The sequence below is a fragment of the Pongo abelii genome, chromosome 5 (genome assembly GCF_028885655.2).
Source record: "Pongo abelii isolate AG06213 chromosome 5, NHGRI_mPonAbe1-v2.0_pri, whole genome shotgun sequence".
Classification (NCBI taxonomy): Eukaryota; Metazoa; Chordata; class Mammalia; order Primates; family Hominidae; genus Pongo; species Pongo abelii.
Genome location: NC_071990.2, coordinates 45,041,776 through 45,066,503, shown reverse-complemented (window position 1 = coordinate 45,066,503; position 24,728 = coordinate 45,041,776). Strand labels below are relative to the sequence as shown.

The window sequence follows — 24,728 nt, the reverse complement described above, 5'->3', positions numbered from 1 at the left end:
TCTCTTGGAATTTGTAGAACTACTTGAATCTGTGGCTGGATATTTTTCATCGATTTTTTTTAATCCTATCCACTTTTCTTCAAATATTTCTTTATGTATTCTAGGATTTCAATTAGATGTATGTCAGACTTATTTTTTTAACCATACATTATATGTCTTCTGTACTCTTTTCTGTATTTCTTATTTCCTTTTCTCTCTGCTTCAATATGAATGTTTTCTACTGACCTATCTTGTATCTATTGAACTTTCCTTCTAAAATTCTATTAAGCTCATCTACTGAATTCTTAATTTTTTTTAATTTTTTTAATTATACCATCACCATTTGATTCTTTTTTGAAAAAAAAAAAAAATTCCAGTTCCAGTCCCTTCTTTATTACCTCAATATTTGGGTTGCTTGGGGATGTTTCTGTTGTCTGTTTTTTTTTTTTTTCCTCTTGGTTTTCAATGCCTCTTGCTTTGTCTATGAGTTTTTTACTGAATGCCAGACATCATATATGCAAAAGATATAGACGCTCTGGGCTGGGCATGCTGGCTCACCCCTGTAATCTCACCACTTTGGGAGGCCAAGGTAGGGGGGAGGATCGCTTGAGGATTTCAAGACCACCCTGACCACCCTGGGCAACAAAGCAAGACCCCATCTCTACAAAAATAAAAATTAACTGGGCGTGGTGGCATGTGCCTGTAGTAGTCCCAGCCACTCAGAAGGCTGAGGCAGGAGGATCCCTTAAGCCCAGGAATTTGAGGCTGCAGTGAGTTATGATTGCACCACTGCACTCCAACCTGGATGACAGATCAAGACCCTGTCTTAAAGAAGCTCTGGATGGTGATTTTTTCTACAGAGGATATAATTTTCTGGCAGGCAGATGGGGTACAGTTGGATCAAAGTTGATCTATTTCTGCTTTGCCTTTATTCCTAGAAAATATCCCTAGGGTCTCAGCTGAGAGCCTATGGTGTTTACCAGACCCCTTCAACGCTGGTGAGCTCTGAAATCTAACCCCTAACCTGACAAGATTGATAGAATTTTTGCTCACATTTTTAGCCTTCCATCTGCTGCTCTCACCATCCCTCCCCCCGCCCCCACCACCACATGTACAGCTTTGGAGTTGACATATGCTTCAAGGGGAAATTGCATGCAGAATTATAGACTTATTTCTCTGTAGTTTCCTCTGGTCAGGGAATCATGGTTCCTCAACTGCCTTGGCAGCCCCAAACTCCAACCTCTGTTTCCCCAGCCCAGTGATACTGCCATAATTCCCAGACTGTTTGGCCTCACTTTCTCTCACAGTTAATTGGCAAATTTCATGAGAAAAAAAGAGAACCTGACTTTTCTCCACTATCTTATTCTCTCAAGTCCTGGCCACACTGGTTTTTTTCTGATGCTTCAAATAATTTGTACCCCTACCCCAAGAGTCATATCCAAATCTCAGAATCTGTGAATATGTTACATCACATAGCAAAAGGGAAATAAGGTTGCAGATGGCATGAAGGTTGCCAATCAAAGGAAGTTAAGATGGAGCGGTTATCCTAGATTATCCTAGATTATCCACATGGGTACAGTCTAATCACATGAGCTCTTAAAAGCAGAAGAATGGGTAAGAGAGATGCAACATGAAAATGACTTGATGTTCTAACTTTGAAGACAGAGTAAAGGAGCCATGAGCCAAGGAATATGGTGGCCTCCTAGATGGCCCCAGCTTACAGACCGCTTGAAAATGGAGACCTTGGTACTGAAGAAACAGAAACTGAGTTCTCCCAACAATCTGAATGAACAGGAAACAGATTGTTCCCTATAGACTCCAGAAAAAAACATAGCCTGACAACACTGATTTTAGTCTAATGAGACTTATACTGGACTTCTGGCCTATAGAACTCTAAGATAATAAATTTGTGGTATTTATGCTACTAAATTTGTAGTCATTTGTTATGGCATCATAGAAAACTATTATACAACTGCATTTGTATTTTTTTTCCAGCTTCTGTAGTTGGCAGTTTGAAAATCAGTCTCTCATACCTTGAGGTATCAGTCAGGGGTTCAGTCACAGAATCAGAACCACTGTGTACTATGGGATGAGGATTACAGGAATCAGACCTTATACAGTTGTGAGAAGAACTGGGAAAGTGAAAGCATAGGAAGGAAGTTGGAGGATCAGAGAGAAAAAAAAAAAGACCAACCCATCAATGTGAGAAACAAAGAACAACTAGGTGCCAAAAGTGGCTGCAAAGTGATGGCTCATGAGAAGGTGTGTAGGAAGCCATGCTTCTGTATAACTGCCACCTTGGCAGGCCCACCACCGAGTGTCTGGCATAAGCTGGGAGCCACTGTTGGTCAATAGGCTCTTCAGTCAGAACTGAATGTTGAGTGGAAGAAAGTGAAGACAAGCTAGAACCTGTCAGCATTTCTGTGCCTTCTCTGTACCTGCAAGACCTTCAAAGATCAATAGCTGCTTCATTTCCACCTTCCACATCTGCATACATTTCCCTTTTGGCCAACTCTAACTCAGAACCCCGTAGGGAAGGGGACTATGGGAAAGTAGTTTAAGTTTCACCAGGTTGGCACACTACCAATGACTGCAGTCTATCCACCCTTTGTCTACTTGGTACCCATACATACATCTTTTAACCATGTTTAACCTCCAAATAAAGTCAACAGCAAAATGCTTCCACCTAACATGATGCATGCTAACCCTGTCCTCCAAAAAAGGATATAAATACCTTTGTGGTCATCTTCCCAGTAACCCATAACCCCTTCTAATCTTGAGCATCACACAAATGTCACTTGAGAGGCACTACAGAATACCTGACCACACTCCTCAAAACTGTCAAGGAAAGCCTGAGAAACTATCATCGCCAAGAGGAGCCTAAGGAGACATGATATAAATGTAATGTGGCGTCCTGGATGCAATTCTGGAGCAGAAACGGGACAATGGATAAAAACTAAGGAAATCCAAATCAAGTATGGGCTTTAGGTAATAACTACCAATATTTGTTCATTAATTGTGACAAATGTATCATAATGTAAATTACTAATAATAGAGGAAAGTAGGTGTTGGGTATATGGGAACTTTGTGCTATCTTCACAATTTGGTAAATGTAAAACTGTTCTAATATAAATTTTTTTTTTTTTTTTTTTTTGAGATGGAGTTTCTCGCTCTGTCACCCAGGCTGGAGTGCAGTGGCACGATCTCAGCTCACTGCAGCCTCCGCCTCCCAGGTTCAAGTGATTCTCTTGCCTCAGCCTCCCAAGTAGCTGGGACTACAGGCACATGCCACCAGGCCTGGCTAATTTTTTTATTTTTAGTGGAGATGGGGTTTCACCATGTTGGCCAGGATGGTCTCAATCTCCTGACCCCATGATCCACCTGCCTCGGCCTCCCAAAGTGCTGGGATTGCAGGCATGAGCCACCATGCCTCGCCAAAAGTGTATTTTTTTTTTTTTAGTAAAAGGCTATTAAGTCCTATATGACACATCCATTTTGGGGTGATATTTGTTCCTCTTTTCTCTGAGTCACACTCCCTCTTTAATATCCTGTAACCTAAATACTGAGCTATATGGCTAGCCACTATTAACACATCTTCTATTTAGATAGGGAATGGAAGCGGGGGAGTAAAGAAAATTAATACCAAAAAAATGCTGTATTCATATTAAAGTAAGAAATACTTATAACCACTACTGTCATCATTTCTTTAACTGGTCCAATGGTCCTTGCTAGTATTTATAACTTCCGTCTTCTGTTAGCCAGTCCATATCGCCTTTGCCCTTAGTAAACAACTCAGCCGATGTGCTTCCTTGCCTCATGGGGTGATCCTGCCTATTTCTGTTTCAGTTATCTTTTGCTGTGTAACAAACCACCCCAAACCTCAGTGGCTTTAAGACAACATGATTTTTTTATTTCTCATGATTCTGGAGTCAGGCATTTAGATGGTATTTAGCCCTTGTCCAGAGCTGCTGAAGGACAGAAGTACACTCAGTTTGGACCCACAGGCCCAGTCTTGGCTTCTGGAAAAAACTACACCAACAATACATTTGGCCCCTTCACCACAAGGTTTGTTTCCTCCGTGGATCTGGCACTAAGAAATTATATCTATTCATAACTCTTGCCTGATGGGTAACTTGGATCCTAAGTTCTCCCTGCCCTTAATGGCTGTGTGGTGTTTGAGAAATTGCTTTAACTTTGGGGTCTTGGATTCCTCATCTATTAAGTGGGAGCATTGAAGTTCTACCAGATGACTTTAAGACATATTTTTTACTCCTGAAATCTGTTATTTAAGAGGGGCATTTATGGAGTGTGGATTATGGAAAAACCAGCATAGGTGGGAGTCAAAACTTTAAGAATTTATTTCAGCCTAAAATGCCTATTTTTGAAGGGAACCTAATCAAAACTTTTTTAAAATAGTTTTTAATTATAGGTTTGAAACTTTGTGTTATTTGTAATACCTTTTTAGAAGCCTGAAAATAACATTTCTCTCTGTACCAACTTTGTGCTTTTCCATTTGGTAAACACTGATTTTATTTCTCTCTGTCCCTGTAGGAGTAAACCAAGCCAATTCAGCACTTCCTGTTTACTTCCTTGTCATATGTATCATAGATGGTGACAGACCTGCTCTCAAAACAAGCTTCCTTCGTTTAATTCTGCATTTTCTGCTTAGACAACCACCCTATCAATATACTTGAACAATGAAACAATTTGGCTACTGAAGCACTGTCTCTGAATTCCTCCTTCAACTTGTCAGTGGAAAGGAAAGTCCCTTGGTGGAATGGTAGGAATAGTTTTAAGTGGGATATCACACAGTGCCTTGCAGTGGAGAATATCAAAGCATTTTCAGCTCTTAATCTTGGTCTGCATGACATGGGTGAACACAAGGCTAGTAAACAACTTGATTTCCTTAGGAGATTCTCAATGCTTTATCTGTTTTTTAAGTAAGAAGATTGAGTTTCATGTATATTGAGTGACTAAAGTGTAAGCTTAGAAATATTTTATGTTTCCATCATAGTTTATTCTGTTCAGCATAAATCATCAGAGCCAACCATAACTTAACCATTTACTAGAGCTTTTTCAGAGTCAGTTGTATTACAAGCATGTCAGACACACCTTCCTACAAGTCCCTCAAGGTCAATAGTTTAGAAATTCTGCATTTTCCTTCCCTTCCCCACTCAACACTTATGGAAATATATGCTAATTGGAACAGAAGCTGCCTACCAAACTAACAGGGTTAGACCACTCTTAACACAAGATTAATGAGAAAGAAGTTTAAGGAAAAAATAACATTTCTCAAGCAGTAAGAAAGTACATGCCAAGTAAAAGCCAACAGTCTGCATCAGTCGGATACCAACTTCTGCTTTCCCTTGACTTTACTTAAAGGAGTTAAAGACAGGGAATCCTGTATGTCCAGCCTTGCTCCAGTCACTGTTGCCAGCCCTTTGGCTCAGTGTGGCTGGCTTCTCACCTTCCTTGGGGCCTCAGCTCAGCAGCCACCATTGTGGAAAACAAGACCACAGACTGAAGGGTTAGAATGAGACTCTATACATTGTTTACTAAGGTGACATGCCAGAAGGAATGATGAGGCACAGACATACTGCATGTGGCCTGCTGCATTCATGACAGGCCTTTGTAGGTGTGTGATTTATATTCATAAAGGGGGATTTGGAGACAATGGATGTTTAAAGTCACTGACATTGGCAAGAAATTAAGTTTGTGAATCACTCTATGCTGTTGACGAATGACTGAACTGTGAGTTAGCAGACATCAAGAGCTGTCAATTAGGAGTGATACTAACGTTCTTTTGAAATAGGTTTAGACAACGGTATTTGCTTAGAGTAATTGCAGAAACTGTAATTGGCATACTACATGACATATTTACATTATTTGGCAAGGGCCGGCGGGGGCGGGGGGCAATTTCTCTTAGAATTCCAACCCTTTCAGGATCCAAAGGCAGCCTTCACCTGTGGCACATGCTTAGCTCTTTATAAGCACCCGAAATTTTTCCAAATAAATTTTACACATTTAAAAAGTGATGATCTTTCATACCTAGTGCCCAGATCTTAGTTTCTAAATATCATTCCCCACTGGTATTCAGGGTTCCTTGGAGAAATGCCTGATCCCAGAACCAGGGCAGGGAAAGATGCCTGAAAAATGATCCTTGAATATTTTATTGCATAAGAAAATAAGGAATTGGTCAAAGAACCATGGGGAAATGTCAAAAATGGAGCTGGAAGAGGCTCTTACTGGCCAAATCTGGGACAATTTGAGCATCGAAATAAATAATGATAGTACTAGTTTGTCACCCATAGAATAAATATTCATGAGTCCATGCAGTATAAATAAGTAAACAGAGGAGAAAGTGAAAGGTCTTCTTTGCAGAAGAATGCCAACTAATAAATATAGAAAGAATAGTGGCATTAAAAGATCATCAATGGTAGAGGAAGACTGATAAGAATTGGTTTGTGTAGTCTCAAATTGTCTCCCCACAAATTACTGATTAATTGAAAAGGAAAAAATAGTAAAAAAGAAATCTGATGTTCTTTAAATTATTTATTCTAAGTATTGTTAATTAAAATGTTATGTTTGTGTTCAAAAATGGATAAGTACTCTTGCTTAAATTTTGTGTTTCTGCAGGCTATGCCACTAAAGAAGAAATGCAAACAGGGAGAAATTCATTTATAATAGTTGAAAGAATATCTCCAATGATGGCAAATCCTTTGATAAAATATATTTTGGTCAAATGCCTAAGACAGCTCCTTTTGTTCAGCCTCAATCTGGAAATTGTTCTTCCCTCCAAAAGCCAGAACAGGCTGACACTGTAGCACATCAGAAGCATATGGGAGCTCTCTGCTCCAAGCACTGCAATTTAAGGGAGATGGGGAGCTACAGCATCATGTGGGCAAAGAGGTGGCCATTCTAGGATGGCACTGGAACTCCGTCTGTCCCTTCCCCAGTGAGGACCCTGGCCACCTTTATTTCCCCCTTTTGTTGTCTATATAAAACCAGAAACACTGTTTTCAGTTCCTGTGATGGTTAGGTATCTGAAGCAGGCAGGACACCAATGTCCAGACAGGGCAGACTGGGTAAACAGGACTCAGAGATAATGCTGGCTCAGCTGGGCGCCCAGCCACCTGGTTATGTGATGATCTGCACTAGTATTCCAGGCAGACCGGACAGGCACCTTGAAGACTACATTTAGATGCTAAAATGCACACCCACAAAACAGCCATCTCAGACTTCTAATCTTACTTTATGACCAAACTGTAATTACATTACACCAATTACTTGAATATTACATTTTTATTACTGTTATGTCATTATGTCTACTAGGAAAAAAATATGCCTACTTTAACCAATAAAATTCTTAATGACTCATTTAAGCTGTGTCTACATGAAACCCCTGACTTAAACATTTTGGTCAAAATAATTTTTAGGGCCTGGGACAAAAAGAGAGTTAATCTCCATCTATGTGATTACCCCCAAAGCAAGAAAACTTCCATTCGTAGATGTACGGCTAGAAGTTAAAAAGTTCCAGCCAAGGCTAATCAGAAAGTTACGATGACTGTATTTAAGAGCTATATTTATAAAGCCATCAATTCTTTATCGTCTGTTGATCAGTTACAACTATTAATAAAAAAGGAGAGCTGGGAACTCAGGAAACATCCATGTAGCCGTCCTCCAGATGCATGGAGGCACGTTTACATTTCCAAAATGTCAAGTAGGCCCAGCTGTAAAAAGATTCCTTAACGGCCATCTAGGCCAGTTTTTTGGGAGCCAGTGATTTCATTGGGACTCCCTAGGGACAGTCCCCCAAATAGAGTTATTAATGTGTAGAACTTCTGTTTTAAAATCATTATAATTACATTTTACTTCATTTACCTCTTTTAAGGTAGCATCTCATTTTCTGTAGGCCAGTGACCTGTAGAGCTTATCTCACTGAGAAATTCCAGGCAGTCAGACTCGGTGTATTTTCTCAGCAGAGGGATCTCTGACCTTAACCACCTCTCAGCTTGCCCCAAACCTATGTGTCCCTTTCCCAAGCCATGCAGACTCAGACAAGCATAGGACGCTGCCTGTCTCCAAAATAATTCTCTACTTTGGGAGCCAGAATTCAGACCCTTGAATTTTGAGAATTTACCATATGCACTTAAGTGAGTCAAAATATCCAAATTTAATCACTGTTGAAAACTTTTTTCACATACATTTTACACATGCCTTTTCCTCCCAACGTTTTATGCATTAAACACTTTCCTACAAGAAGATGAAGTGGGAACAGGTTTTTCTTCCCCTAGGCTTGGTATTTGCTTTATTTAAAAAAAAAAAACAAAAATCCTTTTGACAATATATGTACTCTGTATTACTGTGTAAAATCTCATGCCTAATTCTAAAGTTATGTGCATCTGCTGGACATAAACACTGTTAAACATTCATGACTGCCTACAAATGTGAAAAGTATTACCAGGTCTATTTTTAACATTATTTTGGCAAGACTGTTGCTGTGGAAAAAAAAATCCTATAGAATCTTAATGAGAAAACTGAATGATTCTTTGAAATGTAGTTGTGATTCCCTAACTTATTAAATGATGATGTCACTGGTGCCGAGAAGCAAGAAACAGTGGACTCACACACTTGCCAGCACGCTCTGGAGATACACCAGAAGGGAAATGAAACTCATCTTGAGTGCGGTTTGCGCTGAGCTGCACCTTCCCCCACAGCTCAGAAGGTCACATATGTCCCTGCACAGGACATGTCTCACACACTTGGTCTGTCATCTCTGTGAACCTTTGTCATAGAAGGATGCACTGATTGCATTTGTTTTTATGGAACTTGATCTGTTTGCTGGCCTTTTTTCTGTTTATTACCCACATTTGTCTTACAGAAAAGAACCACCTTGTTTCACCTGTTGGAGAAAGACGGGGGTGTCCTCCAGCTCACCTGAGTCCCCTCAGTCACTTAATTAACAAGTGGCAAGAAGTCTGTCAGGACAGGAGTACAGGTCTAATGAAGGAGGTCATTCCTCATGCCTTCTTACTCCCCAACTCCCTTCAGACTTCCTGGCCACTCGACTTGAATCCCACTTGTCCTGTCCTAAGTGGGCACAGGCCCTATAAGAGCAAGGTGTGAGGCTGTTTGGTTCTAGGCAGCAGCAGACAGGACTCGGCAGAATTGTACAGACTGTGCCCTACACAAAGAAACCAGGCCAGGAAGGCACTGGTGGGGACTAACTTTTATTTTGGCCTTCACTTGCCAAGCCTTGCATCCTGGCACAGGAGTCGTGTCAGCCAGGAGCAAGGTCCGCTCAGAGGGAGCGTTGTTTTATCATTCCCCTACCTAGAAGAGGCACTTTTTTGTAATTCTTCTGCCCTACGAGGACCCATATGGCTTGTTTGTACAAAGTCACTTTGTGTGCTTGCAGAAGCCCTGGGGCTGGCCCTGGAGGAATCAGAACTTGTCATACTGAAGGGGCAGATTCTGCAGCTTAAATGCTGGCTGGGTCAGCAGTGAATATAAACGAGGTCATTGCTTCTATGGAAAAAGTGCTACAGAATAAGGTCTTTCATCCTAGACAGCAAGTCTGGAACCATTCAGAGTTCCAGAATCAGCCACAGCTGATTGAAAATTGAGGAACGATTTTCAGCCAGAAGCCTACAGAACCCGTGTCTAGAGAGAGAGCTATGTGTTTCATCCAAAGTAGGGACCGGTTTAGTTCTGGGAGAAAATGCAGCCTGAGGGTGGCCTAGCTGGTCTTAAATCCGCATAAAATCATGGAATCACTGAAGTTTAGAGCAGAAAGAAGTCTTGGGCCCTCTAAGATCCATTCACAACTCTCCGAGATGAGCACAGGAACATGAAGTGCTGGTCCCCACCACCCGCAAAGGTGGTATCTTCTCAGCCAAGGGAGCCTGCCGCTCCCTCCACATCCATTCTTCTCCCATCCTGACAGCTCTAGATATTTTGTGGCGAGAATTCTGATTTCTGGGCACGGACCCACTGGTGCTCCACTTCCTTCCACAAGTTCTTTGTGAAATACCTACCTGCCACTAATCACTCAGTGACGTCTACCATTTGCACAGAATGACCAGTGGCTCAAATGCTCTTCACTGGTCATCCATGATTGCCACAGACTTCCAGAGGAACTCAGGGCCATGAACCTGCAGTCTTAGTCCAGTCCCTGCCCCAGTCCACTGGAATGATGCAAGGACCCATCCTGTCACTCCCCTCCACCCCTGCCAGGACACTCTTGTTTCCTACCCCTTTATCCTCTGGCTATGATGCAGCTTGAGCTTGTTGGGGGAGGTCCCCAGGAGCCAGCCTCCTGACCACTGCCTCTGCAGAGACTCCTGCCATGCCCCACTCAGCAGTGCAGACTTGTCCATGGACACCCCACACCAGAGCTCTGTTTATCACACACTCAGGACAGCGATTTGGACTACAGCTCGTCCTACACTCCCTTTATCTACCCTAACTCCAGAATCATACATTTTTTGACTACTTCCTCCCACCCAGCAGCCTCCACTGAAGTCCCAGCATGTCTCAGGGCTGAGGCTATGCTGGAGATGACACATGACATTTCAGTCCATTCTTGGAAGTTTCTTTGTCTTTGCAAGAAGGATGTTAATTTCGCAGGTTAATTTGGTAAACCTGTAAGTCAAGAAGGGGGACTTTGACTTCAAATTACTATATTTACAATGCTGCATATTATTTTAGCAGGTTCCACAGGGATAATTCACTCATTGTTACAATTGTGTTTTTATAAACTTCAAAGAAACATGGACTTTCCTTTGAGAAACTGCCTTACACACACTCATATTACATTGTTCTGAACCCCAAGTCTACCTGAGACATGACCAAAACATCATTTGATGTGCCATCCCATCCTCCTGCCAGAGAGTGTGACCCAAGGAAGAGACCCTCAGGGCTGGTGGCCATATTGCCCCTCTCTGTGATGGATTGCATGTGCCACTGCCATTACCTATACTGACTTTGCCCTTAACTATTAGTTCTGATTGATAAATTTTTGGCAAAATACTCCACAAGGTCCATATCAGTTAGCTATTGCCACCTAACAAACATCCTAGAACTCAGTAGCTTAAACCAATATGCATTTATTATTGTTGATGAGTCCAGAGATCTTCTGGTCTCAGCTGACTTACTCGTGCATCTGCATCTGCGTTCTATGTGTTGGTAGGCAGCTCTGCTGATCCTGGCTGGACACTATCATCTGTTTAGGGGTCAGGTGACTGCGTCTGGCATAGGATGGCTGTGGCTAAGACAAGTGGGCTCTTCTCCATGTAGTCTTACCCTCTGGCCCTGGGTGGTTCATATAGAGGCAGCAGGATTCCATGAGAGGGGAAACACACCAGGTCTCTTGAGCCCTGGACTCAGAACTGGTACAATGTCAGTGTCACTTCTGCCACATTCAAGGCCAAAATAAGCCACAAGCCCTGCCTAGATCCTCGGGGTGGGAAAGTAGGCTCTACCTCTTTCTGAGAAGAACTGCAAAGTGACACTGCAAAGGGCGTGGCAATAGGGAAGGGTGGTGAAGTGTGGATATTTTTGCAATCGATCTACCAACTCTCTATTAATAGCTTTTATTGGCCAGGTGCAGTGGCTCACACCTATAATCCCAGCACTCTGGGAGGCCGAGCTGGGAGGATCACTTGAGGCCAGAAGTTCAAGACGAGCCTAGGCAACATAGTGAGACCCTGTCTCTATTAAAAAAAAAAAAAAAAAAAAAAATCTAAAAATTAGCTGGGTGCAGTGGTGTGCACCTCTGGTCCCAGCTACTTGGTAGGCTGAGACAAGAGGATCACTTGAGCTCAGGAGTTAGAGGTTGCACTTAGCCATGATCACGGCACTGCACTCCAGCCTGGGTGACAGAGCAAGACCCTACCTCTATTAAAAAGAAACAAAACTTTTATTTTTCTCATTCTAGATGTAAGTAATTAAATGCCTTTATAATTATAAACCGCTTTTCTCTTATGTGATCTTGCATAATACATCCAACACATGCACTTCCCAGATGACGAAACTAGAGACTCTAAGAGGTTAAGCTGCTTGCCAAGAGCTAGTAAGTGGAAGTATCAGGACTAGAATCCTAATGGAATCCTAGAAGACTAGAATCCAGGTCTTCTGATACAAAGTTCAGAATCATTTCCAAAATTTCATATTCGTGATCCCCTTTGGGGTAATGGTGTTCCCTTAAAATAGCTTCCTCCAGAGGAAGGAGTAATTTGTGGCCACAGGATGGGAGCAGGGGTGCGGTTATACAATCCATATGGAGCCTGACGCCATCTTCTTGGTCTCCTTGTCTCCCTAGCACGGTGTTGCAATCCTCTAAGCCAAATAATCCCAGCAAGATGCTGTGCCCTACACACCCTCAGACACTTCATTCCAGACTATAGTTTTGTGAGACTTCATGCTACTTTAATTATCTTATTCCTTGTTAACTCTGGGTCTCCCTGCCAGCCTGCCTTAGAACTTTTGTCTCCTTCCACTGTCACACTTTGTCTCGAGCTACATATCCCAACCTCAGACCTACTGCCTGCACTTTCAGTCTGTTTTCTGCCTTCTCCTGATGTCTTCTTGAGATCTCGGGGTTATTGGCTTTTTTCCCCAGGACTACAGCTCTCAACCAGTTTTTACAGGACCAGCTGGTGACCTCACTCGCTATTTGACTGCTGCAGCTCATTTAAATGCAACCAACGGCCTTGGAGTTTTAATAAGAAACTTGGAGCTCCTAGTTCTGTTGCAACTTGGTGGCAGCTCAGTACCTGCTAAAGTGTTGCTTCCCCCCTGGCCTCACAGAGGGACTGTAAAAGGTTCGAGTTCTGAAAGCTTGAGTGGAAGCTGTTGCATGCAGGCTCCTGGGCCCAGAGAGGACTGCTTTTCTTCTCTGAGCCAGCCTCCTTTTTATTTCCTCCTGGCACGTGTCTGCTCTACCGAGGTCTCCACTAAGGGCTCTATGCTCAAGACAAGCAGCAACATGAGGGAGGCCAAGTCTGGTGCGAAGAGAAGAGGTGATGAGTCACTCAGATGTTTTCCTGGACACAGTCCTGCACCTCAGGCAGACACAACCCCACTGCCCCACAGAGTGGACCCCACAGAGCTCCACTCTGAAGTCTTGATGTGGTAGCCATGGACAGACTAAGGCAAACTCAAAAATTTGCACTTCTTTTGCCAAAAGCAAATCTTAGGTAACAGAACTTTATCTTTCATTTGGAAACCCCTTTTCTTCTTCTAACAGCTATGTGTGTCCCCCTGACAAAAAAGGAAAATGAATCTTCAAGATTCACCAAGTGATGACACTTGGCAAGTCTGAAAGGGAGAATTCTTAGCTCCACTCACTGCTCTCAGATTTCCTGATAGTTAAGTAATGGTGAAGACAAGGCAGGGAATGAGAACTGTGTGTTTAGTTGGGGTCTCCTTGGGGATTATAAAAAACAAACAAACAAAAACGCTTGACACTCAATAAATAAACCATTTATAGAAGCTAAGATAAGGAGTTCCCGTGAGCTTCGGAGCCACTTCTGTTTGCTGCTGTTCTCCAATTAGCCGAGAATGCAAGCAGATTGTGCGAACGCAGCACTAAGCCCCGTGCCAAACACCTTCTCAGGTTTTTTCCCCTCTGCATTTTGCTAATCCCTGGATGAAACATAATCGCAGAGAAATGTTCAAGGTTGGACACAACAGGGAGGAACTCAATGTTGGCTCCCACCCAGTGGAAATAACATGCCACTGGACTCAGCAAGGCAGGAATAAGGATGTTAAACAAATACACTTCTCTCCAGCCTCCCTAGCAACGGCTTGTTGCTTTCTGCAGAAGCCCTGAGTTTCCTCAAGCTGTTCATTCCGCTCCAAGATTTCATCACCAGAGATATGTTTTATAAGAGAGAAACAGGGAAGTCAACGAGCAAAAATTCCAATCAGGAAAAGAATGGAAAGAGAATTAAGTCATTTATTCCCCTCTAGGGAAAAATAAAAGTAGCAAAAGTATTTATATAGAATAAGTATATAATTATGTGTAATAATTAAACTCCAGCAACTTGCAGTCATCATTCTTTGTCACTTTGTCTCAAACCAGAGGAAAACATTTCTCCCTATTGTGGTTTCAAGTTAAGATTTCTGAATTAGAAGTTCCAGGTTCCAACTGACTCCTGTCATTTGTGTTCTGATGGTGGAATGGGAAAAGAAATCAGAGAATGGGACAGAACTTTCTGTAATAAAAAGGGAAAAAAATCCTGTCTAAAAGTACTTAAAATATAACACCTATCTCAAATATACACACATATATATTTATATCTCATTTAATCTTTACCACAGTCCTGAGATTGATGTTATTATTCCATTTTACAGATGAAAATCTGAGGTGAAGAGGGGTTTAAGGCCACACAGACTGAACCATGGAGTGAACTGGAGATGCCTATGCAGTTCTCCTAAACAGAAAAGGGGGCTCAGAACGGTTTAGGAGAGGTACCACTGGAGATTAAAAACAATCACAAGAGCAAATACTTGTGCATGCTGAAAAGCAAATAAAAAATAGAACATGGCCAAAGTTCTAGACCTCTTCCTGAGGGGTTAGAAAGTGCTCAGTGGTGATTTTGGCATCTCTGCCCGCTTATAGTCCAGAAAACTGAGGCTTTGTAATGTACGTTTGCCTGCAGGCATGCCATAAATTTGTGCTGAAACCCAGTCTGAAACAGGTCTCCTCATTCCTGTTGATCTCGCTTTCATGAACCCAAACGTGATGGAACCAGGAGGGGCATCAGCATTTTTACTGGCCCTGAAATGGAGAAGGTAAAATGGCAGCCTCTCTTATTGCACTTCCTAGAGTGAATCCATGTGGCTTTTCATTAACTTGCTTGGGGCTTCTTTCCTTTTTTTTTTTTTTTTTTGAGACAGAGTCTCGCTCTGTCACCCAGGCTGGAGTGCAGTGGTGCAACCTCAGCTCACTGCAACCTCCACCTCCTGGGTTCAAGCGATTCTCCTGCCTCAGCCTCCCAAGTAGCTGGGACTACAGGCACCTGCCATCACGCCCAGCTAATCTTTGTATTTTTAGTAGAGACGGGGTTTCACCATGTTAGCCAGGCTAGTCTCGAACTCCTGACCTCAAATGATCCACCCACCTTGGCCTGGCCCTGAGGCCATGAAGCCAAATATGGCCACTAGCTGAGCACTGGCTTCTATGGCTCTTAAAACTGTCTGCAAGCATGATAGTCACTCCATTTTCCTGTAGATCATCCAAAACTCTCTATGAAACAGTCTTTCCTCTTTTATTCATTGAGCCCTCTATGTTCCAAGCACTGTACCACACAGCAACAACACAGGGAGAATGCAGGTTCCCTTAACCAAGTCAAGTGAAGCCCTACTCCACCTAGGTTCACATTAAATGTGTAATTCTCTCACCCTTATGACTTAATAGAGTTTGCCAAACTTCCTTGGACTTGAAGATGATACACAGGAGTGAGAACTTCATAGGCTTTGAGTTCTGGTTCTGGTTCTGGTCAGCTGTCTCTTCTTGGGCATGTCACTTGACCTATTTGAGCTTCAATTTCCTCATCTATAAAATGGAGGTGATAATTCCTATGTTGCAGGATTTGGGGTAGTGCTGGTTATGCAACTGGCACAGAGCATGTGGTCAGTGAGGGGGACCCATTATTTTGCTACATTCAGTTTCATCAGCATAAATTTCTAACTCCATTGTTTATTCTGAAGACTTACTTTTTTTTTTCCCTTCCATAGTAAGTAATCACTAAAAGCCAATTATTCCATCCACTCTCTGGTTTGGGGTTTTTTTTGTTGTTGTTCTTCATTTGATAATTTCCTCCAAAAAAGTATCTGCCTGCCTCCTGGGTAAGAATATTCCTGGCCAACTTCTTTCAAAGCATTGGGCAGAGGTGAACACATTTCTAATAAAATGCCACTAGAAAAGAGAGTAGAGGGAGAGATAATCATACCCCTTCTGTCTAGAAAGTCTTTTACAAGCACAAAGAGCTTTCTCATCCACTGCCTCCTTCATCCCACAACAATACTGAGAAGTAATCAGGGCTGAAACTGTCAGTCCATTTTACAAATGAGAAAATTAAGGTTTGCAGAGATTGCGTGCCTTGCGGGGCACACAGGCAAAATGCAATGAAGATAGATCTCTAAAGCAAGTCCCTGACTTTCCATCGATGCTCCTTCTACCACAGGGAACCGCTTCTGGGATAAGTCCTTTTTCTTTTTGCAAATTAAAAGTAGGGAGGATTTTTTAATATGGCTTAAGTGCAAGGGGGTGAAGTCGCTGAGAGACCCAGGCCTGCCTTGCTTCCTGCATCTGTGAAGAAGTTCTCCGTACAGCTTCCTTTTCCAGGAACCAAGGGCATTAGGGCCTCTGTTTCTCTACTCAGGAATTGAATTTATCCAAATCTAGAATTACTGGAAGCTAAGAATCTTATCCACCAGCCCAACCTCCCTCAAGTTTCCACTTGTGACTACATGTGAAACCCTGCATGAGCAATTATCCTGCATGAGCCTGAGCCTCCTCATCTGTTAATTCAGGATAATAATGCTACCTCTCACTGTTGGGATATGTATGAGAAAGCAGCTTCCAAATTATGGGCATCTTATGAAGGTGTATTACATGTCAGAAATTATTCCAGGTACTGGGGATAAGCGGGGTACAAGACAGAAGGGAGCTTACGGAGCATACCTGCTAAATGGGGGAGGTAGATAAGAAACAAACAATGAACAAGATAAGTTCCCAGTAGTAATCACTGCTATGGCAATAAATAATATATAAATGAATGAATATTCATTTAGATGAATATTTAAAAATTATTCAAACAAACTGAAATAATCTTAACTTTGTATCAATTTGGTGATACAGCCACAAAGAGTAAAGAATTACTTCAGGTCACTTTAAAACACAGTATTTTGATTATACATCTCTGGTAAGGTATATTATCAGGACAAAACTACAAAGAGATACTGCATTCAGGTGTCTTATTGTAATTTTAATTCACATTGGAAAATCAATATGAATCCTTTGTTCTCTTAACAAAGCATATTTCCTAGCTCTTATCCATTGAAAAGGCTTAAAAACTGACAACCCAGTAGCAGTAAGCTCCTACATCGTGGCCTCTAAATGCGATTTCCTTTCAAAAGAAACCAAACATTCTTAGAGAAATGTTTGACTTCAGGTCTAGTGCAATAAATATACAAGATGGGCCTGATATCTTGAACCAGAAAGCAGGGAAACTATCAAAGACTAATTTTAATGAGAGTCTGCTCATTAAAACAGGACATCGGAGTCTATTTGAAGGGGCTGCTATTGGCCTACAATAGGATAACATGAACATCGAAAAGATTAAAACACATCCAATAATATATATATTCAATATATTATACATCCATGGGCTCAGAACAATTGTACAATGAAAATTCACAGCACCTTTTTTCAAGTTACTAAGCCACCAACTCATTATTCTGAAAACTTGCTTTTAAAAATTGGGAGGAATTAAGCATTTATCCTGTCTTTCCTGCATGAACTGGATTTTGGAGAAACTAAACTGTTATTAGGGAAAATTTTTTTAGAAGAATTCTAAATAATAAATGCAAAAAAAGTAAAATAGAAATATAAAAATCACCATTTTGCAACACCTAATGAAATAACGTATCAAGCAACAATCATTGAAGGTCCCAAAATCATCAGATGAAAGGTTGATGGGGAGCTTTCCAGTGGAAGGGACAGGTGGACACCACCTGAATGTATCAGTCAGTTTTGGCATCAGTAAAGGGAGAGCAGCTGAACACTGTGTGTTTCATAATGTGATATACTCCCTCTGAAGTATCGCCAAACAAACTTGAATCTGATCAACACTCAGTAGCAGTGTAGAGGAAATCCAGGTGACAGAGGAACAAACCAAACAATACCATGAGGAAGCAATCAACCAAATCAAAAATGTAGAACCTCCTTCAGGTCACATAACCTGATATCTCTACCAAATCAATGGTATTAAAAAGAGGTGGTAGATATTAAAAAGAGGTGGTAGATAAGGCAGTTTTTAAAGAATAAAAAAGACTTAGGAGATAAAACGACCAAATACAATGTGTGCACCTTGCTTGGATCCTGATTTGAACAAACCAACTGCAAGAAGGCTATAACAAATCAGGAAACTGACGATGGACTGGCTATTACTATTTATTTTTAAACTTTTAAGTATGATAATGGCATGGAGATATACCTTAACAGTTGGAGATCCACACTGAATTATTTAGGGTGAATTACATAATGTCTAGTGTAGTGGGCTGAATAATGACTCCTAAAGATGTCTGTGTTCTAATCCCTGGAACCTGTGAATGTGTTACTTTGCATGGCAAAAGGAACCTGGTGGACATGATTAAATTAAGTATCTTCAGATAGAGCAGCCTGGGTTATCCAGGTGGGCCCAATCTAATCACATAAGTGATAGAGAAGAGAGGCCATAACACAAAGGATGCAGGATGCGGGATGTGGGATGTGGGCTGCCTCCTGAAGATGGAAAAAGCAAGGAAACAGATTTTCCGCCAGAGCCTCGAGAAAGGGCCACAGACAGCCCTGCCAGACACTGTAAAATAATAAATTTGTGTTGTTTTAAGTCACTGAGGTAATTTTGTCAGCACTAATAGAAAATGAATACCTGTGGGATCTGTTTTTAAATGCTTCAGAAATAAAAGTGGTGGAGAATAAATGAAAGATTGGAAAAATATCGACGATAACTGTTGAAATGGGAGATGAGTGCTCTGAGTTTCATTATACTATTCTGTCTACTTATATATTTGAAATTTTCCACGATAAATGAGTTTTTAAAAACTACTACAGGGTAGGTAGTGAGCAAAGGAAGAAGAAGGGCTTGTGGGAGACAATGGGAGAGTGGTTTTGTGGTGTGGCATGAGATTGGAGGTCTCAGACTTGTGATCACCACGAGTGACACATGTCTTGGGTTAGGAAGATGGCTCCCAGGCTCCCCTTCTTGGTGCTGAGTGCTTTCTGGGTGCACTGAACTAGAAGTAAAAGGCACTCTCTAGAAAAAAACTAATCAACAATTTACTAAACATTTCTTGAGCATCTACTGTGGCCGTGATCACTAGATATAGCCTCCATGCTCTAAGAACTTGACCTCTATGCAAAAAACTACAGCAAACCCAGAAAGATGGCAGAATTAAAACCCAATTCACTGAACTCACACACTCCTTTGGCAGTGGAAGTGACTGTGAGCTCTGACTTGTCTCTGAGAGTGAGGATTAAATGTCTATAAAGCATTTGCCACACCCTGCCCCATGAAAAGTATCTGTGTGGTCACCAGCTTCATTGGCACACACATCAGCCAAATGAGCTCCCTGGGTCATTCACACTGCCTCAGTGGGCAGTAAAGAAAGGCCTTCTCACACTGGCTTAAGGAAAAGTGAGTTTGGTATAAGGAGTCAGGGCAGTAAACAAGGCAGATCTAATAAGGGGCTAAGCTGGAACCAGCTAGCTATAGGAAACACAACAACATCTTTCTCCCTCTCATTCCCCACACAGCCTCTCAGAGTCTCCCCTTCCTCTTTAACCCTGCACCTCTTTTACTCTCTCCATCAATTCTGCCCACCAGCCTCCTCTCTCTTATGAGGTCAGATCACATCTTGAATAATTAGCTTTCTTTAGACCTGATCCTATTCAGACAGTGGCATCCATTGTTTAGGGAATGTTGGGGCTGTCAATCTAAAAGGAAGGGAAACAAACAAACCCTCCTCCATGCCCACCTTTGGAAAAGAGACTTCTGACACTGATGGCAAAAACATTAGTCTTGAAAGCCAGGGCTTTTGATTGGCAAGAACCAAGCAAATGTGGAAGCCAAAGAGTCTGTTGGGCCTTAATCAGTTTTGTGGTATGGAAACACAAAAGGCAAAATCCTGAACAGGATTGATGCCATAATCCACCGACTGATGGCACAGATTATTAGGTGTGGAAAGAGACCAGCAGACCCCAGAGGTGAATGGTTCCACAGGCTGCAAAATGGATGGCACCACGGGAACATGATGAGGCAAACTGGCAGGAGCCAGAGTGGGAAAGTGGAAGTAGAGTCTTGTCCAGAAACTGTCAAGTCAACACCCACAGGCTTCTGGTCACCATTCATTGCCTACCCAGAAGCTCACTGGGTAGCCTCATTGGTCAGCAAGGCTCTCCCATTGACGGCAGCCTGCACATGGCCTGACGATTGTTCCAGCAGGAGTAATGTTCTAACACAGTGTTCACCCTATTCTAATTTACATCTACTGTAATGGCACAGGACACTCACGAGCTCCCCAAAGAGAAATGACATGCAGAAGGAGGCAGAGTGTGGAAGTAAAGGCCCCAGCACCGTCTCTGGCATGGAACTGAATCCTAGGATCTTTACCTAAGCAAGGATATTGGTGAACCACTGCCCTCTTATATTTAGCACAAAAACAGGCACTCCAGGCCCAGAGGCACTGATCAATCAACTGGAGTCACGGCATCTTGAGGCCTCTGTCCTGGAACAGACAATCCAACTGGCTCTACTTGGGTAAAGTCTATTCTTGTGCCTCTCATCTGTGGCCAGGCGTGGAGTCACATGGCCTGCTGCCTCCTCCCTAAGAAGTATGGGAGCACGTGCTCCAACTCCTCCCCACTCCAAAACCCATCTTCCAAGTCTTCCTCATCTCCTGTTGAGGTCTTCATGGACTCCACACCGCCAATCCAGTCGTTATTTCTCTCTCCTTTTCTTTCCTGGCCTCTGAGCAGCATTTGGCACAGTTGATCGCCCCCTCCTTTTTCATCCTCAATACTCTTGATGTCGGTGACACCATCCATGCCCAGTTTTCCCCCACTTCAGTTGCTATTCGTTCTCAGTCTCCTTCGCAGCTTTTCCTCCTCTGATCAAATATTTAATGTTGAGATTCCCAGTGCTTGGCCCTACAGTATCTTCCTAAAAGATCACATCTAGTCTTATGGCTTTAAACACCATCGCTTTGCTAGTGACTGCCACATATCCCTAGCTCTGACATCTCCAATGAGCATCAAACTGATATATCCAACCACTTACATGATGTCTTCACTTAAAAGATCTCATTTAGGCCGGGCGCAGTGGCTCACGCCTGTAATCCCAGCACTTTGGGAGGCCGAGGCGGGCGGATCATGAGCTCAGGAGATCGAGACCACGGTAAAACCCCGTCTCTACTAAAAATACAAAAAAATTAGCCGGGCGCGGTGGCAGGCGCCTGTAGTCCCAGCTGCTCGGGAGGCTGAGGCAGGAGAATGGCATGAACCCGGGAGGCAGAGCTTGCAGTGAGCCGAGATCACGCCACTGCACTCCAGCCTGGGCAACACAGTGAGACTCCGTCTCAAAAAAAAAAAAAAAAAAAACACAAAAAAAGATCTCATTTAAAAGCCAAAAGATACAAAACATAACTCTTTATCTTCTGCCACAAATTTGTTCTTCCTGGTTTCAGTAAATGGCCCCAACATTCACCTAAGTGCTGGAACTCAAAATGTAAGGAGTCACCCTCAATCACCCTCTTTCCCCTAAACCCCACATCCAATACATCAAGCCAAAATATTGCCCTTATTCATCTAACTCCATCTCCACAGCAACAGCCCTGATCCAAGACCTCGTTACTTCTGACCTGAGCTCCTGGAATCCATCATCATCTTACTAACTTCTTGCTGCCATGCTTACCTTCCTACAGAGCAGCATGGCTGACTCCCTCCTGATTTTATACCTCAGCTCAATGTCACCTCCTCAGAGAGGCTTCCCTGACCTCATCTAGCTCCCCTCCACTGGCCCACTCTGCCATGTCACACTTTCACTTTATTTATATCATTCAGTGTCATCTTATTTACCTTGTTCTTTTCTGTCTCCCCTCACCAGAATATAAATTCTATGAGAGCAGAAACCTTGTGTTCCAAACACCTAGCACAGTACCAGCATTCAATAAATATTTACTGAATGAATGAATGAATCCACAAACTCCTATGTAGCTGGGGACAGTCTTTCTGTTCCAAAAGTAAGTGCAGGTTAGGAGCGAAAGAGAAGAGTGGGTAGAGCAGGGAGGGAACTCTTTGTCCAGACTGGGTAAGAAAAACTGTTATATTAATAGAAGAAAATCCAGATTTGAGGATTTGGGAGAGGACAAAGACAGCAGTGTCTTCCATTCTACAGTATTTTCACAGTGTTCGATTGTTACAACGCCCCCTCCTTGGGGGAGAGGGGGGACATGGAGGAGTACCATTTTAACTTTTTTCACTAATGAATCAAAGAATGAAGTAATTTCCCAAGGTCACACAGCCAGTTAATAGGATTCGGGTCTGGAGTCCTGATCACCAGACGCCCAGTTCAGCAATCCTGCATGTCTGCCCTTGGGCCACTAGGAAAGCTGAGTGGTGAACTGTATGAGTGGTGAGAGTTCTACCCTCCATACTCTGGGCAGCTCCCCAGTTTGAGGACATGAGCAGGCTCAGGAAGATGCCAGGCCAGCCTCCTTCCTGAGGGAGGCACTCTCTACTGACTTGCCTTTCTCCAGTCTCGTTGGACACTTGCTCAGGAAGCTCATGACATAAGCACCCCTAAGCTTCCTTTCAATTCTTTGAGCCACAAAAGGGATGCTGGATGATCTGGTCCAAACCTCTCATTCTAAAGATGAGGAAACTGAGAGGTATGGCTTGCCCAAAGTCACATAGTGAATTAGTGGCAAATCTGGGGTGCAACCAGACCCCCTGCATGCAGAAGAGTATAGTAACATACCCACCTCCCAGCTCTGTTCAAGTTTTATACTTTGCAAAAATTGCCTACTTTTTGAGACAGGGTCTCACTCTGTTGCCCAGGCCGGATTACAGTGATGCAGTCATAGCTCACTGCAGCCTCAAACTCCTGGGCTCAAGCAGTCCTCCCATCCAAGCCTCCTGAGTAGCTGCGACTACCAAACCCAGCTAATTTTTAAATTTTTTGTAGAGATGAGTCTCACTACACTGCCCAGGCTGGTCTTGAACTCCTAGCCTCAAGCCATCCTCCCACCTCAGGCCCTCCCAAAGTGTACATCTTTTGTTTTTAAATGAAGGATTATAACACAATTGAGAGTCCCTGTGTACCCTCCCCTAATTCCATTCCCCACTCCTTTTCCCCCGAGGTTACCTGAATTTGGTATTTATCATTTCCAAGTGTTTTTATACTTCTACAACATATGTATGTATACATAAACAGTACATAGAATCATCTTGTATGTTTTAAAACTTCATATAAACATCACTATCCTGTACAAGTCCTCCAAATGGCCATTATGTTCTTGAGATTTAAAACCATGTTGGTAAATGCAGGGCTGGTTCATTCGTTCAAACTACTCAGGTACCGTAATTTATTTCTCTCTTTATTGATGGGTATTTATGTTCCATTTCTTTCACTGTTACAAATAATGTTGCAATAAGTATTTGGGGGATACAGTTTTCCATTTTCCTATTGATAGACTCATTTTTTTCCCAGTGTGTTGCTATCTCTGTCAATGCTGCAATGCCCCTAGACACGTGGCCCAGAGTTTCTCTAGGGAATTCACCTGAGAAAAGAACTGCTGGGCTTCAGCTTTACTAGATATTGCCAATTTGCTCTCCAAAAGTGGTTGTACCAATTTACACTCCCACCCCGTTCAGTAATCTTTCCATTATGCCAAGCTGCTGCCTTATTCTGCTTTCAATTCTTTATAATTTATGAAAGGAAAATATAAAAGAGGTGCTATTACCTTATTAAAAAATCCAGCTTCCTTTCCCTGCAGAAAGGAGAGGAGAAAAGAAGGGCAATTGCATATTGGATTAGGGCCTGGCATGCATTCATCAACTTTATAGTAGCGCCGGCTTGGAATTTGGGTCTCCTGAGGGGGAGAGTGGGGCCACTGGAAACAAGAGACACTTTCACCACGGCCTTCTCCAGGAACGCAGATATAATTTACTCTAAGGTACAAAAACGTTTGCACTTACAGCCTCCCTGGTTCCAATCAGGACATGAAGGGAAAGTGCCAAGACACCAGAGAATAAGCCAGTTCTCATAAACTTTCCAGCCAAGTGCTGCAAACTCTGGAAGGTAGAATCAGGACTGGTAATGAACTTGAGTGCTCAGGCCAGGTCAGCTCTGAGCTCTTCTGAGCAATGCCTGGCAGCCCCCTCACGACTGCAGAGGGCCCTCACTCCCTCCAGCCCCTCACCACTCTGATGCCTTGCAGCAACCTCATAGACCTGTGTCACATGTCTGCCCAGGTGGGGTACCTTCTTCTCCTGGGTTTTAAGAGAAGCGGTTCTTCTGGCTTCCTCTGAAACCCTTCTTCCCCAGTCTCAAATCATCTCTCCCTCTCCTTAGACTCTCATGGCACCGTGCTCACCACTGTGTCATACAACTTACTTAGGACTTAGTCTGCCTGCCTTGATCCAGACTTGTGAGTGGATCCCCCAAAGACTATCGTCCCCTTACAGCAGCGATTATGTCTTTGTCACCTTGGTATCCTGCCTGGTATGCACCCACTGTTTTGCTCTGGGAGGAAAAAAGAAAAAGAAAGACAAACAAAACACCACACGACAGTTCATCAGGCCATCTCTGCGCTCCCCACTCCTTCCCATCGATGATCTCATTCTCGCTCCATGCTGTGCATATTCGCCTCCCTGCCTATGTTCCCTACCAGGCTGCGTAATCCCTGCGTGCGCCCTGAGAGCGGGCGCGTGCTGTGGGCAAGTGCTCAGTAGTTACTGC

General features: G+C 42.8%; 1 long non-coding RNA gene across 2 annotated transcripts; it reads left to right on the top strand.

Annotated features, from left to right (window-relative positions):
* Positions 1 to 409: 409 nt before the first annotated feature.
* LOC134761518 (uncharacterized) lies at positions 410 to 8,823 on the top strand. Of its 2 annotated transcripts, XR_010140217.1 has the most exons (3): positions 410 to 2,967; positions 3,826 to 4,044; positions 4,531 to 8,823. It is a non-coding gene; the product is annotated as an uncharacterized LOC134761518 (long non-coding RNA). The 2 variants fall into 2 exon arrangements; XR_010140218.1 differs by lacking the exon at positions 410 to 2,967 and having other exon boundaries at positions 2,976 to 4,044.
* Positions 8,824 to 24,728: the final 15,905 nt, after the last annotated feature.